The 19,846-nt window shown below is 46.1% G+C and overlaps 1 long non-coding RNA gene across 1 annotated transcript in view; it reads right to left on the reverse strand.

The window, feature by feature from the left end:
* Window positions 1-3,794: 3,794 nt before the first annotated feature.
* The window catches only part of LOC143815803 (uncharacterized), a 397,662-nt gene continuing 381,610 nt past the window's right edge, over window positions 3,795-19,846 (reverse strand). The window contains exon 2 of the long non-coding RNA XR_013223807.1: window positions 3,795-4,068. This is a non-coding gene — a long non-coding RNA (uncharacterized LOC143815803). The remainder of the gene's footprint in view (window positions 4,069-19,846) is intronic.

Below are 19,846 nucleotides of genomic sequence, written 5' to 3' on the forward strand. Positions count from 1 at the left end.
TAAACCGCCTCAAGCCACCAGTCATACGGGTTTGTCCTATCCTATGTGGGGGACAGAGAGAGAGACATTACATCTGTGAGGGCCTTATGTGAAGCCTTAGGCAGTAAGGAACTACAACACCACGGCGCTAGAGGAAGGCTACTGATTTCCACCTGGATAAGGGGACTCTGGACTTGCCTGCAAACCGGCCGGACTCTGCCTGCCCTGTGATCTGGTGCCCTGGACTGTGGATACTGAAACCTTCAGTAAAGGTAAAGAGGCTGCAATCTTGTGTCCTCGTTCTTCTCTGCGCCTCTCACCATCTACACACTGGGGATACACTTCACCTGTGGGAAGGTATACCAACTAGCTGCCATACCATCACCCCAGCGGACCCCTTAAAGCAGCGACGGTCGCCCTGACCGAATACCACAGGTGGCGTCACAAATATTTCCCCTTTAAAGACCTTTCCCTTTTACACGGACGTCCCAGGGCCACGGACCGGGTCAGCCACCGTGACATCCCCCTGTGAACCGAAGGACCTGGTACCGAGTACCCCGCTGCCCTGACGGGGCGATCCACTTCCAACATCAGTCCTCAGCCAGAACAGAACTGACGTATCCATAAGATCTACTTCAAAACTGTTGTCAAGACATGTTTTAACTTTTAACCCTTGGGGTTTTTCACTTTTTTTTTCACTTTGGCAAGGGATAGCACTAGAAAATAGACCACCCAATTTATTACCCACGTTTAGGGTTGAGCGAAACGGGTCGATCATTTTCAAAAGTCGCCGACTTTTGGCTAAGTCGGCGTCTCATGAAACCCGATCCGACCCCTGTGCTTGTCGGCCATGTGGTACGCGACTTTCGCGCCAAAGTCGCGTTTCAATGACGCGAAAAGCGCCATTTCTCAGCCAATGAAGGTGAACGCAGAGTGTGGGCAGCGTGATGACATAGGTCCTGGTCCCCACCATCTTAGAGAAGGGCATTGCAGTGATTGGCTTGCTGTCTGCGGCGTCACAGGGGCTATAAAGGGGCGTTCCCGCCGACCGCCATCTTACTGCTGCTGATCTGAGCTTAGGGAGAGGTTGCTGCCGCTTCGTCAGAAGCAGGGAGAGCGTTAGGCAGGGTCCACTAACCACCAAACCGCTTGTGCTGCAGCGATTTCCACTGTCCAACACCACCTTCGGTGTGCAGGGACAGTGGAAGCTATTTTTTTTTTTTTTTCCCCTCAGCGCTGTAGCTCATTGGGCTGCCCTAGAAGGCTCCCTGATAGCTGTATTCCTGTGTGTACGCCACTGTGGAAACCAACTGCTTTTTTCAAAGCACATATCCTCTTGTTCCTTCCTTTCTGCACAGCTATCTTTTTTGTTTGTCCACACTTTTTATTTAATTTGTGCATCAGTCCACTCCTATTGCTGCCTGCCATACCTGGCTGAGATTACTGCAGGGGAGATAGTAATTGTAGGACAGTCCCTGTTTTTTTTTTTTTGTGGGAGATTAAGATTGGCATTTCTGCTAGAGTGCCATCCCTGTGTGTGCCATCTCTCACTGAGTGGGCCATAGAAAGCCTATTTATTTTTTCCTTCATTTGTGTTCTAAAATCTACCTCAACACAAAAACACTACATCAATCAGTGGGAGAAAAATATTGGCCTCAGTCAGGGCTTGTGTGCCACTGCTGTGTGTGCTATCTCTCATTCAGTGGGCTATAGAAAGCCTATTTATTTATTTATTTTTTTTAAATATTATTTGGTTTCTAAAGTCTCCCTGAAAAAAAAAAAAAACCTAAAAAAACAGTGGGAGAGTAATATTGCCCTTTCAGCTTGTGTGCCAGTCTTGACTCCTGGGTGTGCCACCTCTGTCCCTCTCATTCAGTGGGCCATAGAAAGCCTTGTTTTTTTGTTTTTTTTTTAATATTATTTGGTTTCTAAAGTCTCCCTGAAAATAAAAAAAAAAATACATAAAAAAACAGTGGGAGAGTAATATTGCCCTTTCAGCTTGTGTGCCAGTCTTGACTCCTGGGTGTGCCACCTCTGTCCCTCTCATTCAGTGGGCCATAGAAAGCCTTGGTTTTTTTTTTTTTTTTTAATATTATTTGGTTTCTAAAGTCTCCCTGAAAATAAAATAAAAAATACATAAAAAAACAGTGGGAGAGTAATATTGCCCTTTCAGCTTGTGTGCCAGTCTTGACTCCTGGGTGTGCCACCTCTGTCCCTCTCATTCAGTGGGCCATAGAAAGCCTTGTTTTTTTTTTTTTTTTTTAATATTATTTGGTTTCTAAAGTCTCCCTGAAAATAAAAAAAAAAATACATAAAAAAACAGTGGGAGAGTAATATTGCCCTTTCAGCTTGTGTGCCAGTCTTGACTCCTGGGTGTGCCACCTCTCTCTCTAATTGTGGGCCATAGAAAGCCTTTTTATTTTTTTCCTTCATTTGTGTTTTAAAATCAACCTCAACACCAAAACACTACATCAATCAGTGGGAGAAAAATATTGGCCTCAGTCAGGGCTTGTGTGCCACTCCTGTGCGTGCCATCTCTCATTCAGTGGGCCATAGAAAGCCTTGTTTTTTTGTTTTTTTTTTAATATTATTTGGTTTCTAAAGTCTCCCTGAAAATAAAAAAAAAAATACATAAAAAAACAGTGGGAGAGTAATATTGCCCTTTCAGCTTGTGTGCCACTCTTGACTCCTGGGTGTGCCACCTCTCTCTCTAATTGTGGGCCATAGAAAGCCTTTTTATTTTTTTCCTTCATTTGTGTTTTAAAATCAACCTCAACACAAAAACACTACATCAATCAGTGGGAGAAAAATATTGGCCTCAGTCAGGGCTTGTGTGCCACTCCTGTGCGTGCCATCTCTCATTCAGTGGGCCATAGAAAGCCTTGTTTTTTTTTTTTTTTTTAATATTATTTGGTTTCTAAAGTCTCCCTGAAAATAAAAAAAAAAATACATAAAAAAACAGTGGGAGAGTAATATTGCCCTTTCAGCTTGTGTGCCAGTCTTGACTCCTGGGTGTGCCACCTCTGTCCCTCTCATTCAGTGGGCCATAGAAAGCCTTGTTTTTTTTTTTTTTTTTAATATTATTTGGTTTCTAAAGTCTCCCTGAAAATAAAAAAAAACAAAACATAAAAAAACAGTGGGAGAGTAATATTGCCCTTTCAGCTTGTGTGCCAGTCTTGACTCCTGGGTGTGCCACCTCTGTCCCTCTCATTCAGTGGGCCATAGAAAGCCTTGTTTTTTTTTTTTTTTTTAATATTATTTGGTTTCTAAAGTCTCCCTGAAAATAAAAAAAAACAAAACATAAAAAAACAGTGGGAGAGTAATATTGCCCTTTCAGCTTGTGTGCCAGTCTTGACTCCTGGGTGTGCCACCTCTGTCCCTCTCATTCAGTGGGCCATAGAAAGCCTTGTTTTTTGGTTTTTTTTTTAATATTATTTGGTTTCTAAAGTCTCCCTGAAAATAAAAAAAAAAATACATAAAAAAACAGTGGGAGAGTAATATTGCCATTTCAGCTTGTGTGCCAGTCTTGACTCCTGGGTGTGCCACCTCTCTCTCTAATTGTGGGCCATAGAAAGCCTTTTTATTTTTTTCCTTCATTTGTGTTTTAAAATCAACCTCAACACAAAAACACTACATCAATCAGTGGGAGAAAAATATTGGCCTCAGTCAGGGCTTGTGTGCCACTCCTGTGCGTGCCATCTCTCATTCAGTGGGCCATAGAAAGCCTTGTTTTTTTGTTTTTTTTTTAATATTATTTGGTTTCTAAAGTCTCCCTGAAAATAAAAAAAAAAATACATAAAAAAACAGTGGGAGAGTAATATTGCCCTTTCAGCTTGTGTGCCACTCTTGACTCCTGGGTGTGCCACCTCTCTCTCTAATTGTGGGCCATAGAAAGCCTTTTTATTTTTTTCCTTCATTTGTGTTTTAAAATCAACCTCAACACAAAAACACTACATCAATCAGTGGGAGAAAAATATTGGCCTCAGTCAGGGCTTGTGTGCCACTCCTGTGCGTGCCATCTCTCATTCAGTGGGCCATAGAAAGCCTTGTTTTTTTGTTTTTTTTTTAATATTATTTGGTTTCTAAAGTCTCCCTGAAAATAAAAAAAAAAATACATAAAAAAACAGTGGGAGAGTAATATTGCCCTTTCAGCTTGTGTGCCACTCTTGACTCCTGGGTGTGCCACCTCTGTCCCTCTCATTCAGTGGGCCATAGAAAGCCTTGTTTTTTTTTTTTTTTTTTTTATATTATTTGGTTTCTAAAGTCTCCCAGAGAAAAAAAAAAAAATAAATTATGTGGGAGATTAATATTGACATTAGTGCTTGAGTGACAGTCCTGCGTGTGTGTCATCTCTGTGATTTGGTGCCACAGAAAACAGAGTGTGTAACATTGTGCCTGATTTTCCTTGTGGTCTCACCAACCTGTTAAGGGATATTGAAATCATACTGAAGTTATAGCTCACCGTGTAAGTTGTTTGACAGCAACAAATAAAGTTACTTTGGTTACGATTTTTAAACAATGAGGAAGTCTGGTGCAAGAGGTCGTCGTGGGCGTTCATTGTCAGCTGGTAATGATGGTAGTGGTAGTGGAGCATCAGGTGGTCGTGGGGATAAAAATATTCCACCTAAGTCTGGAGCTGTGGAGCCAGTTTCGTCGTCAGGCTACACAAGGCCTCGAACGCTCTCTTTTCTGGGAGTAGGAAAACCGCTTTTAAAGGCGGAGCAGCAACAGCAAGTTTTGGCTTACATTGCAGACTCAGCCTCTAACTCTTTTGCCTCCTCTTCAGAAACTGGTAAATGTACAAGCAGCGCGTCGCTTGTGGATGTTCACGGTCAGGGACAAGTCGCTTCCTTGTCCTCCTCAGCAAAAACTACAACAAGAGAGAAGGATGCAGCAGGCGACACAACGGGTCACTCCATGGAGCTCTTTACACATACCGTCCCTGGCTTAGAAAGTGAAACATTTAACAGGCCATGCCCATTACAAGTAGATTCTGACATGGAGTGCACTGATGCACAGCCACAGCCAGAGTACTATGCTGCTCCTTTGACTCAGACCACCACATTGCCCTCTCAGGGTACAGATCCACAATCAGACCCTGATGAGACTATGTTGCCCCGCCACGAACGCTATACCACCGACCGACACAGTGACACAGACGAAGTTGCACACGAGCTCGAAGAGGAGGTAATAGATGACCCAGTTATTGACCCCGATTGGCAGCCATTGGGGGAACAGGGTGCAGGCGGCAGTAGTTCAGAAGCGGAGGTGGAGGAGGGGCCGCAGCAGGCATCAACATCGCAACAGGTTCCATCTGCCGGGCCCGTATCTGGCCCAAAACGCGTGTCAAAGCCAAAACCTGTTGGAGGACAGCGTGGCCATCCGGTTAAAGCTCAGTCTGCAATCCCTGAAAAGGGATCCGAGTCTAGGAAGAGTGCAGTCTGGCATTTTTTTAAACAACATCCAACTGATCAGCGCAAAGTCATCTGTCAAAAATGTTCAACTAGCTTAAGCAGAGGTCAGAATCTGAAAAGTCTAAATACTAGTTGCATGCATAGACACTTAACCACCATGCATTTTCAAGCCTGGACTAACTACCAAACGTCCCTTAAGGTTGTAGCACCCTCGGCAAATGAAGCTAATCAGCAACGCAACATCCCTTCCGTCACTGTAAGGCCACCATTTTCCGCACCACCGGCAGTATCTGTGCAGGTTTCTTTGCCAGCCAAAAGCAGTCAGGGTCAGGGAATCACCAGTTTAGTAGGAGGAAATATTGCATCTAGGGCACCGGCGGAAACAATACCGTCTCCAACCGTCTCTCAGTCTGCCATGTACACCGGCACACCCGAAAGTTCCACGATCTCCTGCTCTCCAGTCCAGCTCACCCTACATGAGACTCTGGTTAGAAAAAGGAAGTACTTATCCTCGCATCCGCGTACACAGGGTTTTAACGCCCACATAGCTAGACTAATCTCGTTAGAGATGATGCCCTACCGTTTAGTTGAAAGCGAAGCTTTTAAAGCCCTGATGGAGTACGCTGAACCACGATACGAGCTACCTAGTCGACACTTTTTTTCCAGAAAAGCCATCCCAGCCCTGCACCAGCATGTTAAACAGCGCATCGTCCATGCACTTAGGCAATCTGTGAGTACAAAGGTGCACCTGACTACAGATGCATGGACCAGTAGGCATGGCCAGGGACGTTATGTGTCCATCACGGCACACTGGGTGAATGTGGTGGATGCAGGGTCCACAGGCGACATCAATTTAGGGACAGTTGTGCCTAGCCCACGGTCTAGGAAACAGTTGGCTGTAGGCGTTCGCACCCCCTCCTCCTCCTCCTCGTCCTCCTGCAGAAGCTACAGCTCTTCCACAGAACGCAGTCGGCCAACCACTCCATCGGCAGATGACACTGTTGCACACCAGTTGTCCCATTATGGGCCAGCTACTGCCAAGCGTCAGCAGGCTGTATTGGCTATGAAGTGTTTGGGCGACAACAGACACACCGCGGAAGTTCTGTCCGAGTTCTTGCAACAAGAAACGCAGTCGTGGCTGGGCACAGTAGATCTCCCTTTCCCAACTGAAACACATTCCTTGCCTGGCTCACACCTTAAACCTGGTGGTGCAGTGCTTATTGAAAACTTATCCTGGGTTCTCCGACCTGCTCCTCAAAGTGCGTGCACTTTGCTCACATATCCGACGTTCGCCTGTACACGCCAGCCGTATGCAGACCTATCAGCGGTCTTTGAACCTTCCCCAGCATCACCTAATCATAGACGTTGCAACAAGGTGGAACTCAACACTGCACATGCTTCAGAGACTGTGCGAACAGAGGCGTGCTGTTATTTATTTGTGGGAGGATACACGGGCAGGCAGTAGGATGGCAGACATGGAGTTGTCAGGTGTGCAGTGGTCGAAGATACAAGACATGTGTCAAGTCCTTCAGTGTTTTGAGGAATGCACACGGCTGGTTAGTGCAGACAACGCCGTAATAAGCATGAGCATCCCCCTAATGCGTCTGCTGATGCAAAGTTTGACGCACATAAAGGAGCAGGCGTCTGCACCAGAGGAAGAGGGAAGCCTTGATGACAGTCAGCCATTGTCTGGTCAGGGCAGTGTACAGGACGAGGTAGCGGGCGAAGAGGAGGTGGAGGACGAGGAGGATGATGGGGATGAGTATATTTTTAATGCGGAAACTTTCACGGGGGCACAGGAAATTGGTTGCGTGTCACGGCCGGGTTCTGGTTTTTTGAGGGACACAAGTGACGTAGATTTGCCTGCAACTGCCCCTCAACCAATCACAACCGGAGATTTGACAAGTGGAACTTTGGCCCACATGGCGGATTATGCCTTACGTATCCTACAAAGGGACACACGCATTACGAAAATGATGAACGATGACGATTACTGGTTGGCCTGCCTCCTTGATCCACGCTATAAAGGCAAATTGCAAAATATTATGCCACATGAGAACTTGGAACTAATATTAGCAACCAAACAATCAACTCTTGTTGACCGTTTGCTTCAGGCATTCCCAGCACACAGCGCACGTGATCGTTCTCACACGAGCTCCAGGGGGCAGCAGACTAGGAGTGTTAGGGGTGCACACATCAGAAGTGGCGTTGGACAGAGGGGTTTTCTGACCAGGTTGTGGAGTGATTTTGCTATGACCGCAGACAGGACAGGTACTGCTGCATCAATTGAAAGTGACAGGAGACAACATTTGTCCAGTATGGTTACTAACTATTTTTCATCCCTTATCGATGTTCTCCCTCAACCGTCATTCCCATTTGATTACTGGGCCTCCAAATTAGACACCTGGCCAGAATTGGCAGAATATGCATTGCAGGAGCTTGCTTGCCCGGCAGCAAGTGTCCTATCAGAAAGAGTATTCAGTGCTGCAGGGTCAATATTAACCGAAAAAAGGACTCGTCTGGCTACCCAAAATGTTGACGATCTAACATTCATTAAAATGAACCACAACTGGATTTCAAAATCTTTTGCCCCACCTTGCCCGGCCGACACCTAGCTTTCCTATGAAAAGCTCTTGCCTGTGAATTACTTTTCTAATGTCTAATTTGCTGCAGCAGATTGTACAGCATACGACATGTTTACACCTCCCTAAATGGCCAAACTCCCCACACGGGGCCGTGGTATCGCGACTTGGCGCAAGCACCCGTGAGACTGCTGTTTGTCTGAAGAGGTGGGTGTGCTCGCTTTTGGTTGACGGCATTGCTACTGGGTCCCTCATAGTACAATGTAGTGTCTCTGGCGGTGGTGGTGCGCACCCAACGTCAGACACACCGTTGTAACATGAGTGGCCCTGGGGCGGTCCCGCCGGCCTCAAGAGAGTTCCCCCCTACCCCAGCTCAAACTGGGCTCTACCACGTGCAAAATTATGTCGCACAGCTCCACCAATCTTTAGTCTATTCGCTGACATCATTCAATGTCTGGCACTGACAATACAAATTTGTAGACATCTATGATGCAACTTAAAGTAGTCTGTGTCTGTGTCCTATATTGGCACCATTAAATAGTTACTGCCAAATTACTATGTCAGAAACTCAGCAGATGAGCCCACCCCTGTACCTAAGTATGCCACCTTTTTTTTTGTTTTGGTTGTTTTGCGAGACATTAACATCTATTTATATTTTGGGAGTACTGGGACAGACACTCCTTGCACTACTCCTCCACTCACCACCAAGCTGCCTGCCCGTGTATCCATGTAACCGCTGTAAAACTGCCCTGAGCCTATTGTTTGTTATTTTAGGCCTTTGATAGCCTGTCTGCGGTCCCTACTTTAAATACTCCTCCACTCACCACCAAGCTGCCCGTGTATCCATGTAACCGCTGTAAAACTGCCATGAGCCTATTGTTTGTTATTTTAGGCCTTAGAAGCCTGTCTGCGGTCCCTCCTTCCACTAGGCCTCCACTGACCAGACCACTGCTGCCCGTGTACCCCTGGAACCAATTTTAAAGTGCCTACAGCCAGCCCATTTTATTGTGTTAGGCCTTCGAAGCCTGTCTGCGGTCCCTCCTTCCACTAGGCCTCCACTGACCAGACCACTGCTGCCCGTGTACCCCTGGAACCAAATATAAAGTGCCTACAGCCAGCCCATTTTATTATGTTAGGCCTTTGAAGCCTGTCTGCGGTCCCTACTTTAAATACTCCTCCACTCACCACCAAGCTGCCTGCCCGTGTATCCATGTAACCGATGTAAAACTGCCATGACTGCCTACTGTTTGTTATTTTAGGCCTTTGATAGCCTGTCTGCGGCCCCTACTTGCAATACTCCTCCACTGACCACAATGCTGCCTGGAGTGCCTGCCTGTGTATCCATGTAACCGATTTCAAACTGCCATGACTGCCTACTGTTTGTTATTTTAGGCCTTTGTGAGCCTGTCTGCGGCCCCTACTTGCAATACTCCTCCACTGACCACAATGCTGCCTGGAGTGCCTGCCTGTGTATCCATGTAACCGATTTCAAACTGCCATGACTGCCTACTGTTTGTTATTTTAGGCCTTTGATAGCCTGTCTGCGGCCCCTACTTGCAATACTCCTCCACTGACCACACCAATGCTGCCCGTGTACCCCTGGAACCTATTTAAAAGTTCATAGAGCCTAGTTATATATTTTATTTACTATTAATAAGGCCATGATGGACTACGCTGTACCACGCTACAAGCTAACCAGTCGACACTTCTTTTGCGAGAAAAGCCATCCCAACCCTCCACCAGCTTGTAGAAGACCGCATTGTCCATGCACTCTGGCAATCTGTGAGTACAAAGGTGCACCTGACAACAGACGCATGGACCTGTAGGCATGGCCACGGAAGATTACGTGTCCATTACGGCGCAATGGGTTAATGTGTTGGATGCATGGTCCACAGGGGACAGCCTACTAAGTATGTCTGCAGTCCATAATTCAAATTGTCCTCCACTGTCTAAATCGGAGCTTCCACCTTCTGGCTTTCGGCCTATAGTATCAGAAATTAAACTGCATTTGGCCTTCAACTTTGGTTACGGCCTACTAACGGCTTCTGCCCCTCCCTGGTGTTGCCCTCAACTAAATAAAGCTGAGCTTCAACCTTCTGTTCCAAATTACCATTTTAAAAAATGCAATAGGCTTTTCCGGCCTACTAAAGGTGTCTCTCTGTGTGCCCCTGCCTGGTGTTGTCCTCAACTAAATAAAGCTGAGCTTCAACCTTCCGGCTCTCATTAAGTGGTTTTGAAAAAACAAAATGGTGGATAGGGCCTACTAACGGCTTCTGCCCCTCCCTGGTGTTGCCCTCAACTAAATAAAGCTGAGCTTCAACCTTCCGGCTCTCATTAAGTGGTTTTGAAAAAACAAAATGGTGGTTAGGGCCTACTAACGGCTTCTGCCCCTCCCTGGTGTTGCCCTCAACTAAATAAAGCTGAGCTTCAACCTTCCGGCTCTCATTAAGTGGTTTTTAAAAAACAAAATGGTGGATAGGGCCTACTAACGGCTTCTGCCCCTCCCTGGTGTTGCCCTCAACTAAATAAAGCTGAGCTTCAACCTTCCGGCTCTCATTAAGTGTTTTTTAAAAAAAAAAATGGTGGATAGGGCCTACTAATGGCTTCTGCCCCTCCCTGGTGTTGCCCTCAACTAAATAAAGCTGAGCTTCAACCTTCCGGCTCTCATTAAGTGTTTTTTAAAAAACAAAATGGTGGTTAGGGCCTACTAACGGCTTCTGCCCCTCCCTGGTGTTGCCCTCAACTGAATAAAGCTGAGCTTCTACCTTCCGGCTCTGATTAACTGCTGTTTTTAAACAAAATGGTGGTTAGGGCCTACTAACGGCTTCTGCCCCTCCCTGGTGTTGCCCTCAACTGAATAAAGCTGAGCTTCAACCTTCTGGCTCTCATTAAGTGTTTTTTAAAAAACAAAATGGTGGTTAGGGCCTACTAACGGCTTCTGCCCCTCCCTGGTGTTGCCCTCAACTGAATAAAGCTGAGCTTCTACCTTCCGGCTCTGATTAACTGCTGTTTTTAAACAAAATGGTGGTTAGGGCCTACTAACGGCTTCTGCCCCTCCCTGGTGTTGCCCTCAACTAAATAAAGCTGAGCTTCAACCTTCCGGCTCTCATTAAGTGTTTTTTAAAAAACAAAATGGTGGTTAGGGCCTACTAACGGCTTCTGCCCCTCCCTGGTGTTGCCCTCAACTGAATAAAGCTGAGCTTCAACCTTCTGGCTCTCATTAAGTGTTTTTTAAAAAACAAAATGGTGGTTAGGGCCTACTAACGGCTTCTGCCCCTCCCTGGTGTTGCCCTCAACTGAATAAAGCTGAGCTTCTACCTTCCGGCTCTGATTAACTGCTGTTTTTAAACAAAATGGTGGTTAGGGCCTACTAACGGCTTCTGCCCCTCCCTGGTGTTGCCCTCAACTAAATAAAGCTGAGCTTCAACCTTCCGGCTCTCATTAAGTGGTTTTTAAAAAACAAAATGGTGGATAGGGCCTACTAACGGCTTCTGCCCCTCCCTGGTGTTGCCCTCAACTAAATAAAGCTGAGCTTCAACCTTCCGGCTCTCATTAAGTGTTTTTTAAAAAACAAAATGGTGGTTAGGGCCTACTAACGGCTTCTGCCCCTCCCTGGTGTTGCCCTCAACTGAATAAAGCTGAGCTTCTACCTTCCGGCTCTGATTAACTGCTGTTTTTAAACAAAATGGTGGTTAGGGCCTACTAACGGCTTCTGCCCCTCCCTGGTGTTGCCCTCAACTGAATAAAGCTGAGCTTCAACCTTCTGGCTCTCATTAAGTGTTTTTTAAAAAACAAAATGGTGGTTAGGGCCTACTAACGGCTTCTGCCCCTCCCTGGTGTTGCCCTCAACTGAATAAAGCTGAGCTTCTACCTTCCGGCTCTGATTAACTGCTGTTTTTAAACAAAATGGTGGTTAGGGCCTACTAACGGCTTCTGCCCCTCCCTGGTGTTGCCCTCAACTAAATAAAGCTGAGCTTCAACCTTCCGGCTCTCATTAAGTGGTTTTTAAAAAACAAAATGGTGGATAGGGCCTACTAACGGCTTCTGCCCCTCCCTGGTGTTGCCCTCAACTAAATAAAGCTGAGCTTCAACCTTCCGGCTCTCATTAAGTGTTTTTTAAAAAACAAAATGGTGGTTAGGGCCTACTAACGGCTTCTGCCCCTCCCTGGTGTTGCCCTCAACTGAATAAAGCTGAGCTTCTACCTTCCGGCTCTGATTAACTGCTGTTTTTAAACAAAATGGTGGTTAGGGCCTACTAACGGCTTCTGCCCCTCCCTGGTGTTGCGCTCAACTAAATAAAGCTGAGCTTCAACCTTCCGGCTCTCATTAAGTGGTTTTTAAAAAACAAAATGGTGGATAGGGCCTACTAACGGCTTCTGCCCCTCCCTGGTGTTGCCCTCAACTAAATAAAGCTGAGCTTCAACCTTCCGGCTCTCATTAAGTGTTTTTAAAAAAAAAAAATGGTGGATAGGGCCTACTAACGGCTTCTGCCCCTCCCTGGTGTTGCCCTCAACTAAATAAAGCTGAGCTTCAACCTTCCGGCTCTCATTAAGTGTTTTTTAAAAAACAAAATGGTGGTTAGGGCCTACTAACGGCTTCTGCCCCTCCCTGGTGTTGCCCTCAACTGAATAAAGCTGAGCTTCTACCTTCCGGCTCTGATTAACTGCTGTTTTTAAACAAAATGGTGGTTAGGGCCTACTAACGGCTTCTGCCCCTCCCTGGTGTTGCCCTCAACTGAATAAAGCTGAGCTTCAACCTTCTGGCTCTCATTAAGTGTTTTTTAAAAAACAAAATGGTGGTTAGGGCCTACTAACGGCTTCTGCCCCTCCCTGGTGTTGCCCTCAACTGAATAAAGCTGAGCTTCAACCTTCCGGCTCTCATTAAGTGTTTTTTTAAAAAAAAAAATGGTGGTTAGGGCCTACTAACGGCTTCTGCCCCTCCCTGGTGTTGCCCTCAACTAAATAAAGCTGAGCTTCAACCTTCCGGCTCTCATTAAGTGTTTTTTAAAAAACAAAATGGTGGTTAGGGCCTACTAACGGCTTCTGCCCCTCCCTGGTGTTGCCCTCAACTGAATAAAGCTGAGCTTCAACCTTCTGGCTCTCATTAAGTGTTTTTTAAAAAACAAAATGGTGGTTAGGGCCTACTAACGGCTTCTGCCCCTCCCTGGTGTTGCCCTCAACTGAATAAAGCTGAGCTTCTACCTTCCGGCTCTGATTAACTGCTGTTTTTAAACAAAATGGTGGTTAGGGCCTACTAACGGCTTCTGCCCCTCCCTGGTGTTGCCCTCAACTAAATAAAGCTGAGCTTCAACCTTCCGGCTCTCATTAAGTGGTTTTTAAAAAACAAAATGGTGGATAGGGCCTACTAACGGCTTCTGCCCCTCCCTGGTGTTGCCCTCAACTAAATAAAGCTGAGCTTCAACCTTCCGGCTCTCATTAAGTGTTTTTTAAAAAACAAAATGGTGGTTAGGGCCTACTAACGGCTTCTGCCCCTCCCTGGTGTTGCCCTCAACTGAATAAAGCTGAGCTTCAACCTTCCGGCTCTCATTAAGTGTTTTTAAAAAAAAAAAATGGTGGTTAGGGCCTACTAACGGCTTCTGCCCCTCCCTGGTGTTGCCCTCAACTAAATAAAGCTGAGCTTCAACCTTCCGGCTCTCATTAAGTGGTTTTTAAAAAACAAAATGGTGGATAGGGCCTACTAACGGCTTCTGCCCCTCCCTGGTGTTGCCCTCAACTAAATAAAGCTGAGCTTCAACCTTCCGGCTCTCATTAAGTGTTTTTTAAAAAACAAAATGGTGGATAGGGCCTACTAACGGCTTCTGCCCCTCCCTGGTGTTGCCCTCAACTAAATAAAGCTGAGCTTCTACCTTCCGGCTCTGATTAACTGCTGTTTTTAAACAAAATGGTGGTTAGGGCCTACTAACGGCTTCTGCCCCTCCCTGGTGTTGCCCTCAACTAAATAAAGCTGAGCTTCAACCTTCCGGCTCTCATTAAGTGGTTTTTAAAAAACAAAATGGTGGATAGGGCCTACTAACGGCTTCTGCCCCTCCCTGGTGTTGCCCTCAACTAAATAAAGCTGAGCTTCAACCTTCTGCTCCAAATTACCATTTTAAAAAATGCAATAGGCTTTTCCGGCCTACTAAAGGTGTCTGTCTGTGTGCCCCTGCCTGGTGTTGTCCTCAACTAAATAAAGCTGAGCTTCAACCTTCCGGCTCTCATTAAGTGGTTTTGAAAAAACAAAATGGTGGTTAGGGCCTACTAACGGCTTCTGCCCCTCCCTGGTGTTGTCCTCAACTGAACAAAGCTGAGCTTCCACATTCTGCCTTTCGCCCTATACTATCAGATATTAAACTGCATTTGGCCTACTAGTGTGGTTAGGCCCTTGAAACAGTGTCTGCTGCTCTTGGGTTTGCTACTCCACTGAACAAAGCAATGCCGCCTGTTTAGTCCTGTTACCAATTTTGAACTGCATTTAGCCTACTTTATTCTTTGGCCCTATATCTGTTTCCTCCTCATCCTGCCCATTGCCCAGCCACTGCTAAATGAGTCAGCTGGTACATTGACCTAGACCACTACATTCCCCTTGTACTCTACACAGCCAGAATCTGACCCTGCTGAAAGTAAGGTTCCCCTTCCCGCATGTTATACCACCTTACAGAGGGACAAAGAGGAAGGTGCAGATGAAAGTGCAGGTTCCTTCATCAGGTGGGGGGGCATACTCGTTGGCGACGTCACTGGCACAGGGCCCCTCAGAGTACGCAAAAGTGTCGCTGCTGGTGGGAGGCGCCCCCGCCATGCAAACACACCGCCGTACTTTGAGGGGCCCTGTGCCAGTGCCAATGCGAACGAGTGGGCCCCCCCCTGCTTGCTCAGGATCACAGCACTTGCAACGTTTAAATACTTACCTTTCCCTGCAACACCGCCGTGACGTAGTCCGCATTTCCTGGGCCCACGAAAAACTTGAGCCAGCCCTACTCCCCCCACAACTTTTGCCAAATGACCCCCAATTCCCTATGCCCAACTATTATTATAAAGTTAATTACGATTGGCAAGCTTCAGAAACAAGAATGGATGTTTTTGGCATTAAAATGGGCACTGTAGGTGTTTTCCTGGCCTCCACTCACTGCCGACTATGCTTCCCCATTGACTTGCATTGGGTTTCGTGTTTCGGTCGATCCCCGACTTTTAGCGATAATCGGCCGAATGCACTCGACTCGACTCTGGACAAAATCGGGTTTCCCAAAACCCTACTCGATCTTAAAAAAATGAAAGTCGCTCAACCCTACCCACGTTTTCTTCTCAGTGTGCTGATACCCCATATGTGGTCAGAAAGCTCTGTTTTGAGAAACAGAGCTCGGAAGTGAACCCGTAGTTGCTTCACAGAACTTTTTAAAATTTGGATGTGAAATGGATGTGTTTTTTCCCGCTAAAATGTTGTTTTAGCTCCAAATTTGCAATTTTCACAATGGATAATTAGGAGAAAACGGCCAACACAGTTTGTTACCGGATTTCTTCTTAACACAATAATACCTCATCATAAGTCATCAAAAACTGCTGTTTGGGCATGTATCAGGGCATGCTCAAAGATGAAAGAATGCGATTTGATTTTTGGAGCATAAAATTGTCTGGAATAAACTGTGGATGCCATGTCACATTTGCACAGCCCCTGACATGTCAAAACAGCAGAAACTCCCAACAAGTGATACCATTTTGGAAACTAGACCCCTCAAGGAATTCATCTCCTCGTGTACTGAGGATTTTAACCTACAGATGATTCACCTGTACGTAACCCCTTTTCTCATGTACAGCACCATAGAATTAATGGTGCTATATAAATAAAATAATAATAGTAATAATAATAATTCACAAAGCTTTTAAATGTGAAAACTAAAAGAAAAATATTGTATTAAAATTCTCTTTAAGCACCAAATTAATAATTTACTCAAGGGGTAATAAGAGAAAAAAGACCTCATAAATTGTTATGCAATTTCTCCTAAACACAGTGATACCCCATACATAGAGTTGAGCGACTTTTACTTTTTTCGGATCGAGTCGGGTTTCGCGAAACCCGACTTTGACAAAAGTCGGGTCGGGTGAAATCGGCCGATTTTTGCGAAAAGTCGGGGGCCGACTGAAACACGAAACCCAATGCAAGTCAATGGGGAATCAAAGTCGGCAGTGAGTGGAGGACAGGAAAACACCTACAGTGCCCATTTTAATGCCAAAAACATCGATTCTTATTACTTAAGCTTGTCAATCTTAATTTACTATATAATAATAGTTAGGCATTGAAAACTGGGGGTCATTTGGCTAAAGTTGTGGGGGGGTAGGGCTGGCTCAAGCTTTTCGTGGGCCCAGGAAACGTGGAATACGTCTCGTCGGTGGAGCAGGGAGAGGTAAGTATTTCAACTTTGCAAGTGCTGTGATCCTGAGCAAGCAGTGGGGGCCCACTTGTTGGCACTGGCACAGGGCCCCTCATAGTACGGCGGTGTGTTTGACAGTGGGTGGCGCCTCCCACCGGCAGAGACACTTTTGCGTACTATGAGGGGCCCTGTGCCAGTGACGTCACCAACGAGTATGCCCCCACACCTGATGAAGGAACCTACACTTTCATCTGCACCTTCCTCTTTGTCCCCGAGTAAGGTGGTATAGTATACGGGAAGGGGAACCTGACTTTCAGCAGGGTCAGATTCTGGCTGTGTAGAGTGAAAGGGGAATGTAGTGGTCTGGGTCAATGTACCAGCAGACTCATCTAGCAGTGGCTGGGCAATTGGCAGGATGAGGAGGAAACACAGATATAGGCCCAAATAATAAAGTGGGCTAAATGCAGTTCAAATGTGATAACAGGACTAAACAGGCGGCATTGCTTTGTTCAGTGGAGGACAACTGTAATGAGCGGCAGACACAGTTAGTAGGCCCAAATAATAAAGTGGGCTAAATGCAGTTCAAATGTGGTAACTGGACAAAACAGGCGGCATTGCTTTGTTCAGTGGAGGACAACTGTAATGAGCGGCAGACACAGTTAGTAGGCCCAAATAATAAAGTGGGCTAAATGCCGTTCAAAATTGGTAACAGGACTAAACAGGCGGCATTGCTTTGTTCAGTGGAGGACAACTGTAATGAGCGGCAGACACAGTTAGTAGGCCCAAATAATAAAGTGGGCTAAATGCAGTTCAAATGTGGTAACAGGACTAAACAGGCGGCATTGCTTTGTTCGGTGGGGGACAACTGTAATGAGTGGCAAACACAGTTAGTAGGCCCAAATAATAAAGTGGGCTAAATGCAGTTCAAAATTGGTAACAGGACTAAACAGGCGGCATTGCTTTGTTCAGTGGAGGACAACTGTAATGAGCAGCAGACACAGTTAGTAGGCCCAAATAATAAAGTGGGCTAAATGTCTGCCAAAAAATTGTTCATAAATAAACAGGTGGCATAGCAAGGTACAGGGGTGGGCTCCTCTGCTGAGTAGCAGACAGTGGTAGTAGGCACAAAGTATTAACTGGTCTAAATGGAGGCCAGGACCCCTGTATATTTTAACTATCATCTATCATTTCAACAAATTTGTATTGGCAGTGCCATTGATGGATTTAACAGCCCAGACTACACATTGGTGGAGCAGGGAGAGGTAAGTATTGCAAGTGGTAGAGCACTGCTCGAGCTGGGGGGGAACACTCTCGAGGGTGGTGGTACTGGCACAGGGCCCCTCATATTATGACGGTGTGTCTGACATTGGTTGTGCACCACCACCGTCAGAGACACTTCATTGTACTATGAGGGACCCTGTGCCAGTGCCGTCACCCAAGAATGGGCACACCCACCTGTCCAGGCAAACGGCACTCGCACGGGTGCTTGCGCCAGGTGGTGACTATGGCCCTGTGGGGGGGAGTCAGCCCATTTAGGGAGGTATAAAAATGGCCTATGGTGGACATTCAGCAGCTGCAAATGGAGGAATTGGAGCAGTCAGTAAGAGGAGGCCAAAAGCAAGACATTTTTCAGGCAAGCTACGTGTTAGCAGGGGAAGGTGGGGCCAAATAATTTGAAATCCATGATTGGTTCATTTTAATGAAGGTTAGATCATCCACATTTCGGGTAGCCAGACGTGTACTTTTTTTTCGTCAGTATTGAACCAGCAGCACTGAAGACTCTTTCTGATAGCACACTAGCAGCAGGGCAAGTGAGCACCTGTAATGCATATTCTGCCAATTCAGACCAGGTGTCTATTTTAGATGCCCAGTAATCAAAGGGGAATGACCTGTGAGGGAGAACATTGATAAGGGAGGAAAAGTAGTTCATAACCATACTGGAGAAATGCTGTCTCCTGTCACTTTGAATCGATGCAGCAGTACCTGTCGTGTCAGCGGTCATTGCGAAATCACTCCACAACCTGGTCATAAAACCCCTCTGTCCAACGCCACTTCGGATTTGTGCACCTCTAACACCTCTGCCATGATGCCCCCCACGGCTCGTTTGAGAACCATCACCTCCGCTGTGTGCTGGGAATGCCTGAACCAAACGGTCTACAAGAGTTGCTTGTTTGGTAGCCAATATTTGGTCAAGGTTCTCATGTGGCATGATATTTTGTAATTTTCCTTTATATCGTGGATCCAGGAGGCAGGCCAACCAGTAATCGTCATCGGTCATCATTTTGATAATGCGGGGATCCCTTTTTAGGATACGCAAGGCATACTCAGCCATGTGGGCCAATGTTCCAGGTGTCAATTCACTGCTTGTGCTGGGTTGAGGAGCACTGTCTTGCAAATCAACATCACTTGTGTCCCGCAAAAACCCTGTACCTGACCTTGCAACGTCACCAGTTTCTATTGCCCCCTGAGAAGCATCCTCCTCCCATAAATATTCATCCCCATCATCCTCTTTCTCCTCCTCTTCGTCCGCCACCTCGTCCAGGACAGTTCCCTGAGCAGACAATGGCTAACTAACAGGACTGTAGTACATCCACTTTGTGAGAATTTGAATCTCCCTTTTTTTGGGGGGATACTGAACCAAAACTCAGGCCCAGTGTATAATACAACACAATGTAAGTGGCAGAAAGTAGCTGGTTGATATATGACAAACTAACAGGACTGTAGTATATCCACTGTGAGAATTTGAATATCCCTGTTTTTTGGGGGAGACTGAACCAAAACTCAGGCCCAGTGTGTAACACAACACTATGTATGTTGCAGAAAGTGGCTGGCTGATATACGACAAACTAACAGGACTGTAGTACATCCACTTTCTGAAAATTTGAATCTCCCTTTTTTTGGGGGGAGACTAAACCAAAACTCAGGCCCAGTGTATTAAACAACACAATGTAAGTGGCAGAAAGTGGCAGGAAGATATATGAAAAAATACAAGGACTGTAGTACAATTTCAATCTCCCTACAATGATCTCAGGACAAGTATGGCAGCAATAAAAAGGACTTCTGCACACAAAAGTGTGGACAAATAAACAAGATAACTGTGCAGAAAGGAGCAACAGGATTTTTGCTTTTAAAAAAGCAGCTGGTTTGCACAGCAGCGTGCAAACAGCAAAGCAGCTATCAGGGAGCCTTATAAGGCAGCCTAATAAGCTACAGAGATGATGCACAAAGATATACCCTTCACTGTCCCTGCAAAAAAAGGTGGTGTTGGACAGTGGAAATCGCTACAGCACAAGCATTTTAGGGGTTAATTTTCCCTCCCTAACTATATCCCTTCTTCGGATGAAGCTGCATCCACCTCTCCCTATGCTAAGATCGGCAGAAGTAAGATGGCGGTCGGCGTGCACGCCCCTTTATACCCCCTGTGACGCAGCAGAAAGCAAGCCAATCACAGTCATGCCCTTCTCTAAGATGGTGGGGACCGAGACCTATGTCATCACGCTGCCCACAAC

This window comes from Ranitomeya variabilis, chromosome 3 (genome assembly GCF_051348905.1).
Source record: "Ranitomeya variabilis isolate aRanVar5 chromosome 3, aRanVar5.hap1, whole genome shotgun sequence".
NCBI classification, from domain to species: Eukaryota; Metazoa; Chordata; class Amphibia; order Anura; family Dendrobatidae; genus Ranitomeya; species Ranitomeya variabilis.